This window comes from Silene latifolia, chromosome Y (genome assembly GCF_048544455.1).
Source record: "Silene latifolia isolate original U9 population chromosome Y, ASM4854445v1, whole genome shotgun sequence".
Lineage (NCBI taxonomy): Eukaryota > Viridiplantae > Streptophyta > Magnoliopsida > Caryophyllales > Caryophyllaceae > Silene > Silene latifolia.
This window is the reverse complement of record NC_133538.1, coordinates 18,695,662-18,703,489: the sequence shown is the minus strand read 5'-3', so window position 1 is coordinate 18,703,489 and position 7,828 is coordinate 18,695,662. Positions and strand designations below refer to the sequence as shown.

Below are 7,828 nucleotides of genomic sequence, written 5' to 3'. Positions count from 1 at the left end.
TAATTAGGCTTAGCTATTATGATTTGCTGTTTGTTTAGGGTTTGATTGAAGGCTGCTTGTTTCTGATTTGTTATATTTCTTTGTGTGTGGTAAGAATGGTTAAGAAATAAGATTGAATTGGGGATTTTTTTAGGGATTTGAAATGGAAATAATATACCTCAACTAATTTTAATTTTCGTGATTTATCAGGTTAATTTTTATGGTACATTTTACTTTTGTTGGCCCGTTTAACAATTCGATTACATACTGTTTTGTTTTAGGCGATACTTTGTACTTTTGTAGTGTTGTGAATCAATAGTTAGAGGTGATTATTGAATAGTTACGACTTTTTTTTGTAGATCTCTGTATAGATTGAGCAGTCTCACCCTACTTGTTTGACGAACAACTTGCTGAAGTTTTTTGAAGCTCAACCTCCCTTGGAATTCAAACCACCGCCTGAGAAGAGAAAATGTCCTCCTTATACAGGTGAATAACCACTTTTCGCATGGTCTTAGCTTATCTTATATGGCAGCAAGCTGATTGGATCTGTTTTCTATTAGAAAGTGAAACTGTTGATTTAGTTTCCGATATAGGAATGCGCTCAATTTGTGAAACTTTTTGCTGAACCTGGGGATCCCTGTCAAGGAGGCTGAAACTTCGGTATGTTGGCACTTGGCACTTGCTTATTTTGCCAAAGATTTTTCGATGAGTTATAAATGTTATTTCCATCTACTGATCGTACAATCGCCTATTTTCGTATGTTCGTGCTTAAAGGAGATGATTTGTGGTGTTCATAGTCTATCCTTGGAGCTTAAAATAATCTCATTTGAGTGCTGTCAGCATCAGTTCTAAGCTGTAACTTGTCTGGGATGATCTCCTCATATTGACATGTATATGTTGTATAGCTTGTGTATCATACATATATCGTTGATATCACGATGATTTTCGAAGCTTGGCCATCCTGATGGTGCCCAACTACTCACCGCTCAAGCCTACATCGACGTGCCTTCCCTAGACCCTGTTTATCAAGCCATCACAATATCACCACGAGGTTTTTGCTTCTGTAGTTCTGTCATGGTGAGAATTGAATGAGCAATTTGACGCAGACCACGACAGTGATAATGATCAACATGATAATGCTCTTAGAGTTGGTGTTTAACATCCTTTATGACATTGTTTAAAATCAACTTGATTTTTTTTGTGTTTGGGAAAGATTGGAGGTCTGGGATGTCGTTCTATCCCCCCCTTCCATGTTTTCCTTCTCTTTTTAATTTTATTCATTTCTTTCATTTTTCTTTTGAAAATAAGAAATGAATTTAATTTGATCTTTTTTTTTGAGAGATTGTGGCGATTTTGATCTTCTTTTTATAAAGGAGTAGAATTCTTCAGTTATCTTGTTCACACCACCATTAACATCTTTCGATTTAGTGCTCAAGAGTCGAGACTATTTTTTGTCACAATGTTGTTACCTTTTGTAACCGCCAACCATCGTAATACTACCTTACACAACTGATTCTCTTTATTCAAAATTAATGGGAATATTTCGATTTCTATTTATCTCCAGGTTTTTTCTCGTTATGTATTTTCATGTTTACTGAAAATTGCTCCTCATATTATGATATATTAACCTATTGCATCAGGTGATTTACTTATTTAAGCCAAGCGATTTTCTCTTAGGTGGGATTTGGTTTTGTTTGCTTGATGTCACTAAGATTGTGTGCGAGTTCATATTTTGATGAAATTTTGGTGGAGTTAATTAGTAAACAAAATTGTGGTCGCAAGACACAACTACTGACTAACATGTGTTCGAATAATTGCCCCAACTAATTCTATTGCTTTTCTTTCATATCTGGTCGTTGTATTTTTTTTTTTTAAATGTTGATTTCTCCAAATTAAAAATACACTACCAAAAAAAATGTCGCACAATATTTACCAATGCATGTTAAATATATCAATTTTGACCTTATAAAAATCCGATAATGCAATAAAACTTTCGAAATAATTAGTAAATTACTTTCGTACATTAGAAAAAGTAAGAGTTTACCTATTATTCAATTAACGACAAAATTAAAATAAATCTAATCTAATAAATGAAAACAATATTATTTTTATTAAAGGCAAATTATTTAAATGTTTTATAAACAATATTTAAACCAAGATAATTTATTTTCAATGAGATACATTGAAAAAATTCAAAATAAATTTGACATAAACTTAAAACCTTTATTATAGTCGGCAGATCTACAAAGTTGAAACTCTAAACAGCAGATGACAAGATTTTTCCCACTGAAATTGTTTCAAAACACAGTTTTCATATAAATTAGATCAGAGTTAGAATGAATCGACGGATGAGGCCGACTGAGGTGAAGGGAGAAGGAGATTGTGAATGGAGGGAGATTGAATGAGGTAGTGGACAAGGGGTTATAGACTTGTAACATTTTAGGCAAATGAGCAATTTTCTTTGGACATTTATGGAGGTGGATAATAAGGAAAATGGATGCTCTCCATTTGCTTTCTCTTCATTTCCTCTCACAATCTCCTTAAATAATTATTTCCTCTTTCATCCTCATTTTCCTTTATTTTTATGCGTAAATTTAGAACCGTTAGATGTTGTCAATATGCGATCCGGGCCATTAATAGGTATTTGCCTCTCCATTTCTTTTGAGAAAATGGAGAGAAAATGCGCTCGATAATAAGGGTAAGTGTAATTAGGTTAAAGTGAAATTGGAGTCTAAAGACAATTCTTAGTTTGGGCCAAGAAGCGATGGTCTTACGAAATACGCGGAGTACTTGATTTTAGATTTTATCTTGGGTATACTCCGTACAGAGTATTATCGTAGTTTAATTCGATTAATAATTTATAGATAAGACTGTATTATCCGTCTTGAACTTAAGATATGTTAAATATCACCCACATTGGTATATAAGACAAACCTTTTATCTTTTCAAATGCATTCTACTTTTGTCTTATTAATCTCATATGGGTATATTTGACCAGTCTTAAGTTTAAATGGATAATGCCCGTTTTAGCAAAAGAAATTTAATAGTTTTTTTTGTTTTTATTAGTTTAATTGATTTATTTGTTTAAAACATTGTCAAATTATATTAGTTTGATTTAATTTATAATTAGTTGTTCAATTAACAATTTGTTGCTTCATTTTAGTTCTTAGTAAGTTTATCATAATGGGTTTAATTTTAAACATAATTATGTTTTATATCCTTAGTTATTAACTTATCGTTTAGTCATTGAGTCAAGCGGGCTAGCTATGTTGGGTCGGTTTTTGGACCCTAAACTTACATATAATTTCAAGTTTGAATAGATCGGGTCGTAGGGTAAAATTTAAATGTTTTTTTTTTTGGTACGCAAAATTTACATGTGTTTTATTCCTGGAAAAAACACGCGTGGTCGAATCCACTCAATTATTTTCCTTCAATTAAAATAGTTTCGCAGAAAATAAAAAGGTAAACAAATCATTGAGGCGGAGGGAGTAGTTTATAGTTTAGAGTGTTACACGAAGATTATTTTATTTTATTTTTGTATTTTCATATGTTAGCTTTGTTAGGATATGTTTTCATGCGGAATATATTATTAAAATCACTATATATCCTTGTTATTAGAAAAGTCCTGCTTTAAGTCACTTTTCAATTTCACATCCAAAAAAATAACTTGCCTGAAGAATTCAATCTATTTGCCTGTATTGATTCGATGAGATTATGTTTTTCATAAAAGTTTTGGAATATTACATAGAGTAATCGTAATTGATTTACTCTATTAACAACAGGTTTGCTCCGCAATTGAAAATACTCCTTAAATTATAAGGAGTTTCCAAAATCAATGATAAGATTCTGCCAGTTTATAGTTCTCAACGATTACATGATACCCTTAAAGTTTGACAAAATCGTCATGTTATTATGATGTTAATTCAAAAGATCAATTAACATAGTAAAAAGGAAACACCATATAAATGCACCACACACACAATAATTGTATAATATATCCCTTATGTGTTTTAAAAATGTTTAATTGTATTTATAAATAACGTAACGTTCGTGTATATTTTTTATATCATATTTAAACAGTCTTCTATATTATTTAACCGATTAAACAACTTAAACAGTTGTTGTACAATCGTCCGCAACCACAATCGTTACAAATGAAAAACGTTGGATGCCGCGTGCGGAGCACGCGGCGTTCCAACTAGTAAGGAAAAAAAATAATGAACGTAACTATCTACTTTACCCCTTTAGGAGACTTGGGACGACATTATAAATAACTCAATATCACACCATGAAGCATCTCATTCATTGGTATATCTCAAGGTTTTATCCCCTTGTACTAATTCATTTTCTGTCGCAACCCCTCAAATTCCATATTTCGAACAACAATTTCGAGAAGGTCATCAAGACGACAACTACCTCGTGATGAACTGGGACAAAACTTGACCTTTAACGTGCAAATGCCAAACAGAGTAGTATGGAAATTCAGTTTTTGTAACTAGTGGCATTGTGATTAATATTGACTAAAAATGGATTAATTGTTCTACATAAGGCTATCAAAAGATCAAAATTTAAATGGTGACTACCATTGTGTGTATGTTCAACGCCACGTATATGCAAATCGATAGTTTTCGTATCCAACAAACCTACTACTGTATTATAGGAAGGCGAAGTGTAGTAAAGACGCATCATGCATGATTACGTTTTAAAAATCTTCCATCGTTTTATATAACTACATATATGTAATGTTGAATCAAACGTCAACAATTCCGTGATTTTCACGGGCTTTAAAACTAATTTTGTCATTAAATGGTTATATTCTTTTAAAAAATGGTGCCACTTGGTCCGTCTTATTTCAGACCGTCTGAAGCCAGACGAATTGATACTTATCACATTCATTTATTCTTAATAGATGTTTTATCTAACTGTTTGGTAAATGGCATATTGGTCGATTTTTAGCATATTCAAAGGTTTTAACATGTTTGACCAATCAATATCCTAATTTTAGTGTTTGATAAACAGCATATTGAAATAGCATATTTGGAGTCAATATGCTGTTTTACAATATGCTGCTTATCCCAGCATATTCGTTAGCATTTTGTAAAATAGGAAATTTTGTTCCATTTTACAAAGAAAACTAACAATCTACTAATCGTAATCTGCCAATTACCAAACACTCAAATTATTTCTGCTAATTATAATATGCTAGTAAAACCTTCTAATAAAATCTGTCATTTATAATTTGTTTTTACAATCTTCTTATGCTGAAATTAATCCGCTCTTTACCAAACAGAGCTTAACTTAGTAATAGTAGTGTTACATTACGCTCCTAGTTTAACCCAAATGAATTACATGATTACTTTTGATAAGTCCTAACATATTTAGAGAAAAAATTAATTATACTCTATTTGTACCTTGGGTATAGTAGTATTGATCGACGACTAGACTGTAACATCTAACAAGTATAATTTGATAACCTACTGATGAGGGAGATATGATAAATGGATAAATTCACACCTTTGTGGATATGAATACAGTAGCCGTCAACAAATACAAGAGTGATCTAAATTGAAAATAACCTGTGTAGATAGAGATAAAGTTAGCCAGACTTGCCATGGGTAGTAATCAAGTTCGTATATTAGCAAACCAACTACTTGAAATAGGGTGAATACACAACCACACAAAATTGTAATTTCCACATTTGTTTACTAAGTAAAACCCAACCCAATCATATATTGCATGTAAGAGCAACTTCAATGGTCCGCTACAACCCCTTGTAGCTTGGATTTTCACCTCAGTATTTCAAGCAACCCTGCTTTCTGGCTACAAGTCGTCCAATGGTGAGTTACAATATCTTGTAGCTTGTATGGGTCCCATAAGTCAAATTAATATTTCAACTTTAATTTTATTCAATAATTGCATTTATATCATCAAATATACTCACTCCTAGTCACTCATTACTTCCCTCTTCTACTTTGCACAAGAAATAAGGAATTAATTTTAGACCACACAAAACACTCTACCCCACATGAAATTAAATTTGGACCACATATAACATTCCAAAAAAGGAAAGAGGAAAAAAAATCCGACTAGCTTCGAAAAGGAAAGAGGGAAGAAATGATTGACTAGGAGGGAGTATAATTTTGCAATATAACTAGAAATGCATAGTGTTGAAATAATATAATTGCCTACAATTATTTTTGCAGATGGTCATAATATTGGCTAAACGAATTATCGAGATTTTTCATATAAATTCTATTATTGGTCTTTCCTGTAAAAACATAAATTATTATAGGAAATTTTGGTGGATGAAATAAAAATGGTGTATTAAACTATATTCTGTTTATAAGGTTAATTTTGAAAGTAGGTTTCAAAAATCAACTTTCAAATTAAAAAAAAAATAGCTTGAGCATAACAAATATAGTTGTTGCATGGTATATGAAAATCATATATAAAAAATGGTCGTTGTCTTGTAAAGAGGTAGCATTAGCAAATCATTTCCTCATTTGATAGGAAAAATAGCAAATTAGTTGAAAATCAAATAATTGTATCCCAAAATAATTGAATGAGTTGGTTAATTTGAGCAAGTGAAAGTCACGCACCAATGCAAATGGCAATGTACATCAGTTTCCTATTTTTACTCTACATTTTTATTTTTGTTTTTTCAAGTCTAGCTATATGCTTGAGAAAGCAGATACTGCTTTCAAGCATACTCCATTTCCTCTTCCCCAATGGTAAACTAGTAGTTAGATAATTTAGATTAATTGGAAGCAGGTCCTAAAATTATACCATTGAAGTTGCTCTAAATAAAACTATTCTGACTCTATTTCCGATAAGACGGCATGTACATTACGATGAATAAGAACAAATACGTGATCTACCGTGGAAATAATCTCTTAAAAACTTTCTTAACATCGTCAAAATAATGTAAAATGAAAAATCCCGTGAATTTCGTGGACAAAAGAACTAGTTACTATGCACAGATTATAGACGGGAGATATCCGTTTATAGTTATAGACTGACCAAATATCTACACACTTTAAGCATAAGACAAACAATAAGTTGCATGGTGGGGCCTAAAAATGTCACAACTTTAAGCATATTTGACCCGTTTTTCACTTTAGACGGATATATCCGTCTATAGTGAAATATATCCGTCTATAGTGAGACTAATTGTTTCTCTTATGTAGTGCACTGAACTTGATCGACAAAATACTTTGGAAAGGTGAACGAAAGCAAAGATCGGAATATTCCAATTAGGTAATTATTTTTTTAGACAAACGTGTACTAATTTATATAAACTATAAAGAAGAGAATACATAGAGTTCGAAACAACAAAACAAATTACAAAACAAACATATGGGAATTAGATACTTCTTAAACGGTGGATGATAATAGTCCTCGAACGGGAGCAAGTCGGCCTCCTTACGTTTAGACCTTTTACCTGCAAAAACATTATCTGTGTACCTGCAAAAGAAAGGTAAGCGATTGATAGAAACTGATGATCTCTTATCCAAATTAGATCTAGACCTAACCATTCGACCCTTGCGAATGGAATGCTCCACCTTGCGACAACACTTCATGCTCGAGTTCTCTTTGAGTTTGACTGCAACAAATTGAAACTGAACCGTGGATACCTTGCTAACTAGAAAGGAATCAGATGAAAGCCGCATCTTTTTGTCAATATGTGAAACATCCTCCTCATGACCCAACTCAACACTCTCAGATCCCAAATGCGAAAGCTGATGGTTCTCTTCATAAAAAGGATAAGGAATGGAACTGCCGCTTCCCTTGAAATATCTTCATGAGGATTTCCTGTTGAAATAAAATTTGTAAAGATGAGGGGACGACT

General features: G+C 32.2%; 1 long non-coding RNA gene across 1 annotated transcript; it reads left to right on the top strand.

Moving 5' to 3' along the window:
- The first annotated feature begins 343 nt into the window (after positions 1-343).
- Positions 344-1,532, top strand: LOC141634071 (uncharacterized). Its single transcript, XR_012538808.1, has 2 exons — positions 344-639; positions 754-1,532. It is a non-coding gene; the product is annotated as an uncharacterized LOC141634071 (long non-coding RNA).
- The last annotated feature ends 6,296 nt before the right edge of the window (positions 1,533-7,828 follow it).